The sequence below is a fragment of the Tupaia chinensis genome, unplaced genomic scaffold (assembly GCF_000334495.1).
Source record: "Tupaia chinensis unplaced genomic scaffold, TupChi_1.0 Scaffold000606_1, whole genome shotgun sequence".
Classification (NCBI taxonomy): domain Eukaryota; kingdom Metazoa; phylum Chordata; class Mammalia; order Scandentia; family Tupaiidae; genus Tupaia; species Tupaia belangeri.
This window is the reverse complement of record NW_006160124.1, coordinates 1689003-1701388: the sequence shown is the minus strand read 5'-3', so window position 1 is coordinate 1701388 and position 12386 is coordinate 1689003. Positions and strand designations below refer to the sequence as shown.

Here is a 12386-nt window from a genome sequence, read left to right as displayed (position 1 = left end):
GGAGAAAAGCTGAAAGCTTTCCCACTAAACACAGGAACAAGACAAGAATAACCACTTTCTCCACTCCTTTTTAATATAGTATTGGAAGTCCTCACCAATGCAATCAGAAAAGAGGAAAAAATAAAGGGCATTCGAATAGGAAAAGAAGAGGTGAAACTCTCTCTATTTGCAGATGATATGATTATATACATAGAATACCCAATGGTCTCCATGGAAAAATTACTGGAAGTAATACATGTTTACAATAAAGTTGCAGGATATAAAATCAATATATATGGATCAGCAGTTAGTGTAATGGCTATGTCGCTAGACTCCCACATAGTTGACTGCGTTTTGCGTCCTGGATCCGGTGGCTTAAAACTCATGCCGGGCGCATGTGCGTGCATGCCCAAGATCCTGAGAGGAGAATGGAGGAGAAGGGATTGTGGCGTGACCATCCCCCTGGGGGGTAATTTCTCACTTTCTATCTCTTTATCTCTCTCTGTCTGTCTGGCGAGCACACGTGCACTATAGCAAAAACCTCTCAAAAAAATCAATATACAGAAATCGATAGCATTTCTATATATGAATAACAGGCCGATTGAGATAGAACTGAAGAAAGTAATTCCATTTACCATAGCCACCAAAAGTATACGATATTTAGAAATAAATCTAACCAAAGAAGTTAAAGACCTCCACAATGAAAACTATGAGAAGCTAAAAAAAGAAATTGAAAATGACACAAAAAAATGGAAGGACATCCCATGTTCATGAATGAGAAGAATTAATATAATCAAAATGGCAATTCTACACAAATTAATCTACTTATTTAATGCAATGCCAAAGTACCAGATATATTCTTCAAAGATCTAGAAAAGACAACCATAAAATTCATGAGGAATTTTATGGTTGTCATAAAATACCCCGTATTGCCAAAGCAATTTTATACAAGAAGAGTGGAGTGGGCAGCATCTCACTCTCTGACCCAAAAATATACTACAAAGCTGTGGTAATCACAACAGCATGGTACTGGCACAGGAACAGACACGTGGACCAGTGGAACAGAATAGAGTCCCCAGAAGTAAATTCCCAAACATACAGTCAACTGATTTTTGACAAGGGATACCAGTCAATCCAGTGGGAAAAGTAAAGCCTCTTCAGAAAGTGGTGCTGGAAAAACTGGATTTCCACTTACAGAAAGATGAATCTGAACCCCCACCTCTCACCTTTGACAAAAATCAAGTCAATGTGGATCAAGGATCTAAATCAAAGATCTAAAACTATAAAGCTGCTCCTGGAAAACACTGGGGAAACTCTGGGAGACACTGCTGTAAGGAAAGACTTCTTAAAGAAGACCCTCAAAGTACAGTCGATCATCCCCAAAATAGACAAGTGGGATTACATCAGACTAAGAAGTTTCTGCATGGCAAAAGACACAGTAATTAGTGTGAATCGACAGCCCTCAGAATGAGAAACTATTTTTGTAAATTATGCATCAGATAAGGGACTGATAACCAGAATACACAAGGAACTAAAGAAGCTGTTTGGAAAAATGATGATCAAGCCTATTAATAGATGGGAAAAGGAGTTGAAAAAAGCTCTCACTAAAGATTACATATGTATAGCTGAAAGGCACATGAAAAAAATGCTCTGCATCCCTCATCATAAGGGAAGTACAGATCGAAACAACAATGAGGTACCACCTAACCCCAGTCAGAATGTCTAAGATTAGAAAAAAAAAAAAAGGATATGTGTTGGCAGGGGTGTGGTGAAAGGGGAACTCTTTTACACTGCTGGAGGTCCAGTAAATTGGTCCAGCCACTGTAGAGAACAATTTGGAGATTCCTCAAAAATCTACAAATAGATCATCCATATGATCCATCAATCCCACTCCTCAGTATCTACCCAAAGGACAGAAGAATTCTTCATTGAAAAAGTGCTTGCACATCAACGTTTATTGCAGCAATATTCACGATTGCTAAGACATGGAACCAACCCAAATGTCCCCGTATGGAAGAATGGATTGGAAAACTGTTTCACATATATTCTGTGGAATACTATTCAGCCATAAAAAACAACAAAACCCTGGCTTTTGACAGAAAGTGGAAGAATATGGAAGATTTACTGATGAGTGAAGCAAGCCAGGCTATGAAAAAGAGACACTGTATGTCCCCACTTAATATATACTGAGTATCTGCACTTTACGACCAAAACTGATTGACTAAAAGATATACCAACACAAGAGATGGGTGTGAATGTCAGATGTGGTGAGTGTGGAGGAGAGGGGCCTTGGGAAGGACATTTGAAGGAGGGATACAGATACCGAGCATTGACGGGATAGGGAGGTGTGGTATAATCTGTTGAAGATATTTTGATCAACTGGACTGGGGAGAAATGTTCACATATTGAAATGTTCACTTCATAAGCTAAACAGTGTCATTGAATGTATATAAAAAATAAATTAATTTAAAAAAAAGAAAAGGGAAATTGCCAATCTAAAACTTCTCTGTAAAAGCTTTACCAAGGAATGGAGCACTGCTCCTCTAAATGGAGAGAAACATTTGAGGAGGATAGGAATATGAGTACCAGTTTTTATTTGGTATTAAACTAACTGCTTGACTCTATGCCTCATGTGATCTGCAGCTAAACTGTGTGTGCATGCATGTGTGTGTGTGTGTGTGTGTGTGTGTGTCCTTTTGTTCTCTACTGTAGGTTTACGTCTTTAATAGGTCATAGGCTATTACTCTGACTACTGGAAAAAGACAGATTTAGATCTTACTTTTGCAATGTATATCTCTTAGTATTTTCCATATTTTGTCTCCTTTCATTTCTTCCATCAGCTATTTAAAATTCAAATTCTCAACTCTGCACTTAGCTGGCCTATTGTTCAGCCATTCTGATTCCTGGACTTTGCATTATCAGACTATTTCATTCCCATATTTTCAGACTCTATCAGAAAATACATATTTTCCCCACAGATTATGGATATGCTCAAATTTCTCCTGTAAAAAAAAATAACGAAATGAACTTACTCATCAACCCAACAAACACATTCACTTTTTCCATATCTCTTTCCTTTCTTTTATTAAGCTACTAATCTTACAAAAATAAGAATATTTTCTAGGAGATTTCTATTTCTACAGATGTTTCATTAAAATAAACCTACAAAATCAAATCACAGAAAAAAAATTAAAACAGATTTTTCACTTTAGGAATTCTCAGAAACTTAGTATGATAATTTGATTGTTAACTTCCAAGATATTGGGTTATTGGGAAAGTCATGATGCATTTTGCATAGACACACATAGGAAAAAAAAGTCATGACATTTTCCAATAAGCCAATATTTGCTAAGAGTCATGAAATGACCATGAAAGTGTTGATTCATTCATAGAGGAAATGTTGTTCATTTATAGAGGAAAATTCATTTTTTCAGTATATTTCAAAACTTGCTTGAAAAACTCTAATATACATTTACAATATCTAACTTCTCACTTAAAGTGTTCACCTTGATCCAACACAATATGTATTTTGCCACCAAAAATCATATTTTAGTCTTCTATGGCAATTATCAACCATGCTTTCCAAATTGTAGGAGGAAAATACAAGAAAATAGAAATTAGTGGTCTTTTCAGACCTTCATTTACTGAACCATATTTGATGCCAGTGACTCTTCCAAAGGTCTCACTTCCTTTGACTTACATGCATTGTCAGTCATGATTCCCCTCCTATTTCTGAACTTCCTTCACAATGTTTTTGACAAGCTTCTCTATTTGCCCAGATGTGCCCACAAAATGCCTGTCTCTGGTAATCCTATTCTATATATTATCTGCATTATCAAATATGTCCTTTTTTTTAGACTATTAACATGCTCATGACAGTAAAATCACTTTCCTTAGACTTTTTCAAGCTTCCAGTTCACATATCTAGCAGCTTACATCTCTTTCTGGATTTTCCTGGGAAATCCTCAAATTGAATATATACAAAAATACCTATTTTTTTCCTCTTGTGTCTGAGCACATGGCACTGCCATCTGTTCACTCAGCCATATTATAAACCTGAAAGTTCTTATTCTCTTCACTCAATATTCACATAAGTAGATGACTGAGTTATGTGGCTTCTGTTTTCTTGAGATCTTAGAATTCTACCTCCTTATGTAAAATTTAAAAACTACTGGTTTAGTTTAGTCTCCTACATGTCCCTTGTTTACTGCTATGGACTCTTCCGAGGTTTTTCTGTTCTCAGTCTTAGCATTTAAGAAGGCTCTCAGAATTTTCTAATTCCAACACCAATCTGACTATGTGTCTATACTATCAGAACTACTATTGAAATCCTTCAATAATATCCATTATATAGAGGTAAGCCAAAAGTTACTTTACAACTAACCAATAATACTTCAATTCTTAAATAATCTCCCAAACACTTGTCTCTTCCCATTCACTAGTTAAATCCTACTTCCCCTTACATTGAAGCTTAGTGAGTCATTGTGATTGCTTTGAAAGAGAATAGAGCAAAAGTGACACTGCTTCCAATCTGAAGCTAAGAAGAAAAAAGCAGCTCACTTCTTCCCAGCTTTATGTTGGGATGCTCTTCCTTGTAAAACAAGAACCCTGGAGAGGCCATATATGTCACTGATTTCACAATGGTCTCCGTGTGGGTCCAAACAGAAAGCTGGCATCACTGGTGCCACTGTGGGTGGTAACAGGTGAGTGAGTAGACCATCAGACAATAACCAGATCCTAGGCATAAATCAGCCTAGCTTTCATGTCTTCTAGGTTAGGCCTAGACATTGTAGGTCACAAAATAACAATAATAAGGATTGCGTCCCCTGTATCCTGTATGAATTTCTAACACAGAATATCTACAAACAAATTATTTTGAGCACATTTGTAATGGAAATGTAGATATGGAGACAATCTTCTCCATAATTGGCTTCCTGTCTAGCTCGGTGGCTTATAAATGTATCTCAGGAGTTGTGACACTGTAGGGACAGACAGCAGCTCTGCTAGGATCGACCCTCCTTGGGAAGGTTCTCTAGGCACCTGACTAGGTGCTTCTTTGTATGAGCCAGACAGACATGCTTGTGCCTGTAATCCAGGCTGGTTGGGGCTGAGGGTAGAACATTATGTGAGGAACCTGTTCTGGGTGCTTCTCTTTCTCTCTCTCTCTGAAAAAGAAGTAATTAAATAAACTGTTTTTTAAAAGTTGTTGACATTATTGGGACCAGTGGATAGCATAATGGTTACATCACTGGGCTTCCACTGGACTAACCATGGTTCAAGTCCTGGGCACAGTAGCTTGAAAATCATGCTGTGTAAGTGTGTGTGTGTGTGTAAGTGTGTGTGTGTGTGTATGCCCAAGATCCCAGGAGAAGAATAGAAGAAAGGGGATTGCACATGGTCAACACTCCCACTGGGAGGGTGTAATTTCTCACTTTCCCTGTCTCTCTCTATCTCTCTCTCTCTCTTTCTGGTGACCACTCACACCCTAAAGCAAAAACCTCTAAAAAAAGGGTTGACATTATTATCCAATCATGTTGAAGTACAAGTAGGTTTTGTTATTGTTCTTGTTTTTGTTTTTTAATGGATCAGGCTCCCTGCTTATCTGAAAATATCTTTAAAAATACTAGGAATGAAATCAAATTTAATGTTAGAAAATGAATCAAGAGATCAAAAGTCCCTACTCATCTCTAGGAATTTTTTTCTTCTTAAACTTACTGTAATAGTTTAATTATCAGTAAAGTTACAATAATTTTTTGGTTAGCATTTGCTTCATCATACCCCTATCTTTAAACTTTGTGTATATTTTGCTTAACATACACCTTTGTAAATAACAAAAACCTGAACATTTTTAGGATCCAGGCTAAAAATATCTTTGAATTATAATGTAATGATATATAAGTGTAAAGTAATAATAAAATGAAGTAATAATAATAAGTACCTCCTCCACATTCATTCGTAGTACTAATATCTTTTATTTCATCTTGCTTTCCACTTAATTTTTCTTTCTTTTTTCTGTTTTTATTTTCTGTGTCTTGTTTCAGATGAGTATTTCATCTCCTTCTATCATTTTTCAATCTTCTAGTTTAGAAAATTATACTTTCTATTTCTCTTTCGTAGTTACCATGGAAATTTTATTTTAGTATGCCTCTTTGATATCAAAAAAAGTCTACAGTTAATGACTTCACCAGAAGCACAAAAATCTGATGGCACCATTCTCAATTAACAGCTCCCATTGTGCGTAATATACGGATTTTTACCTCCGAATATATTTTTATGAGCTGTACAATTTTATAAAGTGAAATTGTTATCCTAAATTTGATGAAATGTTTTTAAATGTATTGTTATTTTTAGCTTTAGCCCATTTACTGTAAAAATAAAGTTACACAAAGAAAAATGCGCAAAACTGAACAGCACACCTCAGTTATGACAAAGCAGTCATTGTGTAACTATGTTAAAACAATAGAAAAGACACACAGTACCCTATCAATTCCCTTCATGCCCACTTCCAATTATAAACCCTTTCTTATGTAATCACGTGGACATTTTCATCACTGGTTGTATACCAAGAACTTGTACTTTAATTATGCCCATATTTAAATTCTTGACACTGAAATTATTGCTCTTTGGTGATATGTTTATTGTCAGTTTCCTACTAGTGCTTTGACATTTTATTTGCATTGTTTTATAGTACCGGGGATCTTCAAGAAGTTCATTTTGCAAATTATTTATGGAGTTTAAACTATTTTAAGTTGATTAATTTTCTTTCTGTGCAAGACACAAAAGGAGAGAGACGGACAGAGAGACATACTATCAATAGGATCCTGCTGCTGTGATCCATCCCCAGCTGCAGTCAGTCCCAGACCCTGTGCTCATGAGTGTCTGACACGCTCAGAGAGGCCTCTGTGTATGAACCTGGAGCCCTCCCATTTGGGCCAGTCTTGGGTCATGTTTTTACTGAGAACTTTTTTTGATAAAAATAAACAATGTAGAATCCAATCCAGAAAGCAAATATACCCAATCTTGAACAATCCCTAATGATGCCTGAATAGACTTGAACTTTGATAAATGCACACATACACACACTCACACACACACATTTCCTTTTAGGATTAAGGATGAATTTATTCACACATTTATTCAACAGATATTTATCAAGCTTTCAATATATGTCATATGTTGTATGAGGCATAAAAAATAGGTTCAAAATAAATAAAAGGGTCCTTAATGACAGAGAATTTGACATCTGTGAATGAACAGGCACATAAAGAAATAATAATTTTGAGACCAGCAGATGGCATAATGGCTATGTTGCTGGACTCCCATGTAGTCGACCGTGGTTCGAGTCCCAGAGCCGGTGGCTTAAACTCATGCCCGGCACGTGCTCATGCGTGCCCAAGATCCCAAGAGGAGATTGGAGGAGAAGGGATTGTGGTGTGGCCATCTCCTCGAGGGGTGATTTCTAACTTTCTGTCTCTGTCTTTCTGGCGAGTGCATACATCCTATAGCAAAAAACCTCTCTAAAATAATAATAATAATAATTCTAAATGATGTAACATGTACAATAATAGAAAATCTATTGACATCAAAACACAGTGAAGAGGCATCTAATTTGATTTAGTCGGAGGGAAAGCAAGGAAGACCTGCAAATGTCAATAAACAGGCTGAAATTTGAATAATCTATTTTTTATTAATTAATTTTTTCCAAAAATATTTATTGAGGAACTACTACAAGTCAGACACAGATCCTAGCAACATAACAGTGAACTAAACATTTTACTGGATGAATTCCATTCACAGTTTATACACAATTTATTCTCTAGTAATGAGAAATTAATGAAGTAAATGGCAGAGGTGTTAAGGGAAATCACAAAGTGATCTAATCCAGAGTTCAGAACAGTAGAAGGAGGGTGAGGCCTGGCTCTGTGACCTGGTGATTAAGGCAGTGGATCCTACTGGGATACTGCATTGTTATAGTCCCAGTCCCTGCAGCTTGAGGAAGCTATCAGGAGAGAGCACCTGAATAGTCTGAATCTTGAAGGAAGAAGAAATGGAGAAAGGATTGCTGTAGGACCATTCCTCATGGGTTTTTTTTCTACCTCTCCTTTCTCTGTCTCTCTGGTGAGACTGTATGCATCCTCTTGCATAAAAAAAAAAAAACAAACAAACAAAAAAAAAAAACGAGAAAGATACATTGAGAAACTAAACAGAGTTAGAGGATAGTGATCACACCTTGGAAAGCCTATAGCTTATGTCAGTGTTTGGTACTACTAGTCAAAACTCAGTTTGGGTGCTCGCTTCAGCAGCACATATTCTAAAACTGGAACAATACAGAGAAGATTAGCATGGCCCCTGCACAAGGATGACACGCAAATTCGTGAAGCATTTCATATTTTAAAGATAACTTTATAGGATTGTTAACTGAACTGGTGAGAAATGTACACATGTTGGAATAATCACTTTGCAAGCTGAGTAATATGTGATTGAATATATAAAAGAAATTTAAATGAAAAAAATTAAAATCAGTTTGGATTTTCTATCCACAACTTTATACATAGATCATGGTAAAATATTTATTAATAGGTACCATAGTCATATTTTTATTTCTAATAGGTCTTTCAGGAATTAAATGAAGTGTGATTAGTTTTAAAGAAGAAATAAATAGTCATAGAAGCCAGAAAATTTAGAATATTTCTACATTTTATTATTAAATTTCTACTGGTTGGCATCAGGTCATCTACCCTCTAAACATGCTCTACAAATGAGGCAAAGTGTGAAGGTTTCTGTTTGAGGAGACCAGAACTGTGAGTAATCATATCACATGGTATTCTTCCAAAAGATATAGTAGTACTTTATGTCTACAGGATCGCAGAAAATTGACTTAGAGATCTCTTACAGAGTTGGAAAGGCTGGAGGCCCACGTATCACCAAGCTTTCATGAAACAGTCTAGGAGTTTTCATATTATTATGTAACAATTGTGTAGAAAAGGGAATATTATAATAATAATCTAGATGTTGATCACTATGCTAGATCAAGCATATTCTGATGTGATACTTAAAATCCTCTTCTCTTTTCAAAAAAGCTTGGAAGTGTTTGAGCCCAGGAGCATATCATCTAATCTGGTCCCTGAATCAATTTGATCACAGTATGCTTAAAACAGTTGAGTTCATACAACAGTTCAACAGTTCTTTCAAAAATCTCAGATGTTTGACTGCATTCCAACTGTTTGAAGTGTGTCACTTACTGCAATATAGAAGTCATCTTCCAAAAATGGTGCTGTGAAAGAGCAGCCATGACTAAGAATCTTGGTAGAATGAATTTGAACTCTGCTCAAGTGCTTTTTAAGTGCAAATAGTGTAAGAATGAAATGTCTCATACAGAGCAGTACTTCAGAGAGTAGGCACTCAATAAATATTGAATTATTGGAGTCCACAGTAAAATGGTTCTTTGAAAAGAATGAATCTACTTCACTGACACCAAACTCTGTTTCTTGCAGAACAAAAGTATATTTGGTGCTATATACATATATAAATCAAGATATATCTTATCAAGGTAAGTGAATTTAAGTATGAGGGAAATCTATAATATATTGAAGCAAAACAAAACAATAACACAAACACACATAAAACTAGGGAATAGATAACTGACTTTTCAACCAGTCAGTGGTTCTTTAACCTTACCATAAAACTTTCCCTGCAATGTGTCTTTACTGGTAAAGTGTGTTAACAATATTCTCTCATGGTTATATTTAAGCAGTTTACAGATTCTGGCATAAATTAGGTAAAGTATCAATAATTCATATTTACTATCTGTTTAATTTCCACTTCCCTTACTTTTCTACTATCAAGGGAAAGATATTGAAAAACATTCATCTAAGATATTTGTGGAAAAAAAAACACGTAAAACACAAGTTTAATAAGATACATATTTATATATACACACGCAAATCTCCCAGGCAGTTATGATTGGTGAAGTAGTGGTTTGGAAGTATAGAGGAATTTAAAATACCCATGCAAGTTAAGGGAATCTCAGTGAGTTGGTTTATTGTCCTAAACTCTCCCCTTGCCCATGTCTGAGACAATGCATACACCATATTGATTAATTAACTTATTAATATTCAAGGTAATGGACTCTCTAACAGTGCCATCCTTATTCTAACACTTTCTGAGTCTCCTCTTTCACAAGGTTTTCATTATTAATATTTTATCGAATAGTACCTGACTTCTGCCTCTCTGACTAAGCCCATTAGATGAATAATAAGGTGTTTCCTTATAAAATTCTGTCTCTAAATTCTCTCTGGGTTCCTTAGTGTGCACTCTAAAGTCTTTCTTAAAAGTGCAAAATGAATTTAATAATAATAAAGACAGTAAAAACACATCAAAGTCAACCTTAAAGACCTACAATGTCTAAATGGGGAACAATATGAAAAATAAAATTAATAATGTAGTATTGCACTAGATAGCCCAAATAATAAACCTTTGAGTCTATAATGATAAAACTAAATGATTAAATAAATAAGTAGAAAAGAATGTACAACTCATCCTTATATAAAGTATCTATTTAATTGATGATGAAGAAATGAGAGAAATATAAATTATCACTATGTTAACAGCACCATAATTTCTACAAGCAATATTAGGATGCTAATTATTTTTCTTTTCTTTTCTTTTTTATTTTGAAAGAAAGATATTTGCTATAGGACTAGTGCACTCACTGGAGATACAGTGAAAGATAAAGAGACAGAAAGTGAGAAATTACTCCAGGAGGGGGGATGGCCATGCTGCAATCACTTCTCCATTCTCCTCTAGGAATTCTGGGCATGCACACACATGGGTCTGGCATGAGTTAGAAGCCATCAAGTCCAGGACTCAAACTACAGTCAGCCATGTGGGAGTCCAACAATGCAACCATTACACCATTTTCTAGTGCCTAGGATGCTAAATTTAGCAGATTAGACATTAAGGAGAAATGAGATTGTGTCTAGTTTTCAAGTATTTACTTCAAAGTATTAACTAATTTCAAAAGGAAAATATAACCACTTTACAGCAAATGAGTTTGGCAAGCACTGTCTTAACCTCGTGTTTCCAGTCTGCATCACTAACAGTAAGACCTATAAGTATGGGGGCCAGCAGGTGGGAGGGTGGTTAAGATGTTGCACTCCCACATGGTCAGCCTTGGTTTGAGTCTCTGATGTGGTAAATTACTTTCTCACTTTCCCTCTCTGTCACCCTCTGGTCAAATTAAAAAGTAAAAACAGTAAATAAAATGAAATAAATAATCTTCAAAAAAGGCATATAAGTACGATGTAATCTCTGATATGATGAACTGAAAAGGACATCGCCTCTACAGTATCTTTTCCAAAAATCCATAATATCAAACAAATCATGAGAAGACATAAAATGCCAATGAAGGGATGCATCACAAAACATCTGATGAAATCTGCATAATTCTCAAGGTCATGAGAGTCAATAAAAGGACTGAGAAAATGCCACATGTTTAAGACTAAGGGACATAACTAAATACTATATGGTAATTTTAATAGGTTCATTAAACAGAAAAATAACATATTTGGAAAACATGATAAAGTCTATGATTTCATCAATTTTATTATCCTAATGTTAAAGTCTTTAATTTTGATCATTTCATGCAAACATTAGTGGAGCTAATAAAGGGGTGTACATGAAAGTTCTTTTCAACTTCTCTAATTCTGCAATTTTAAGAGTTCAAAGTAATTTTTTTTAAAAAAGGAAATCCACATATTTGTTCATAATATTTTATATAGGTCACATTTTTCTATGGAGTTAAAATTTTCTGTTCATTGCTATTCTGAAGTAATTATTAGTTATAATTAGTGTAGTTATAAAATTAAAAAATACATATTTCCTGAATCAGTCTAACCTACCATAAATTACTTTTTAAGGAAACAGTAATATATACATATTTCAATTAGAAAATAAATTACAAGGTTGTGCAATTTCCAATACATCTATATTTTCTGCTTCTAAATGTGCCTTATGGCAATATTTATTACAAAGAATAAAAGCTTTCTTGGAAAGGAGAATCCTAGAAAAATGCAACTAGTGTATTTGTTTATATTCCTTCCTCTCTTATATCTAAAGTGAAAGCTGTATATTTTTCCAAGGTGCACCAATGTTACATCAAACTAAAATTCTACACAAATTATATATTCTTATATACTATTTAAATATTTTCTTATATATCATCATACCAAGAAAAGCACACATTGAAATCATTTATAGTTAGTGAAAATTAACGTGAGGATATTTCCCATAATTTTTAAAAACCCATTGTAAATGTCTTTCTGTCTGGCATTGATAAAGATCTGACCAAAAAAATACTTTCTGAGTAAGAACAATTTTCTAAATAGTCTTCCTCTTTCTCCTGATAC

At 34.8% G+C, this 12386-nt stretch overlaps 1 non-coding gene across 1 annotated transcript; it reads left to right on the top strand.

Annotated features, from left to right (window-relative positions):
• The first annotated feature begins 8266 nt into the window (after positions 1–8266).
• Positions 8267–8373, top strand: LOC114009717 (U6 spliceosomal RNA). Its single transcript, XR_003551098.1, has one exon. It is a non-coding gene; the product is annotated as a U6 spliceosomal RNA (small nuclear RNA).
• Positions 8374–12386: the final 4013 nt, after the last annotated feature.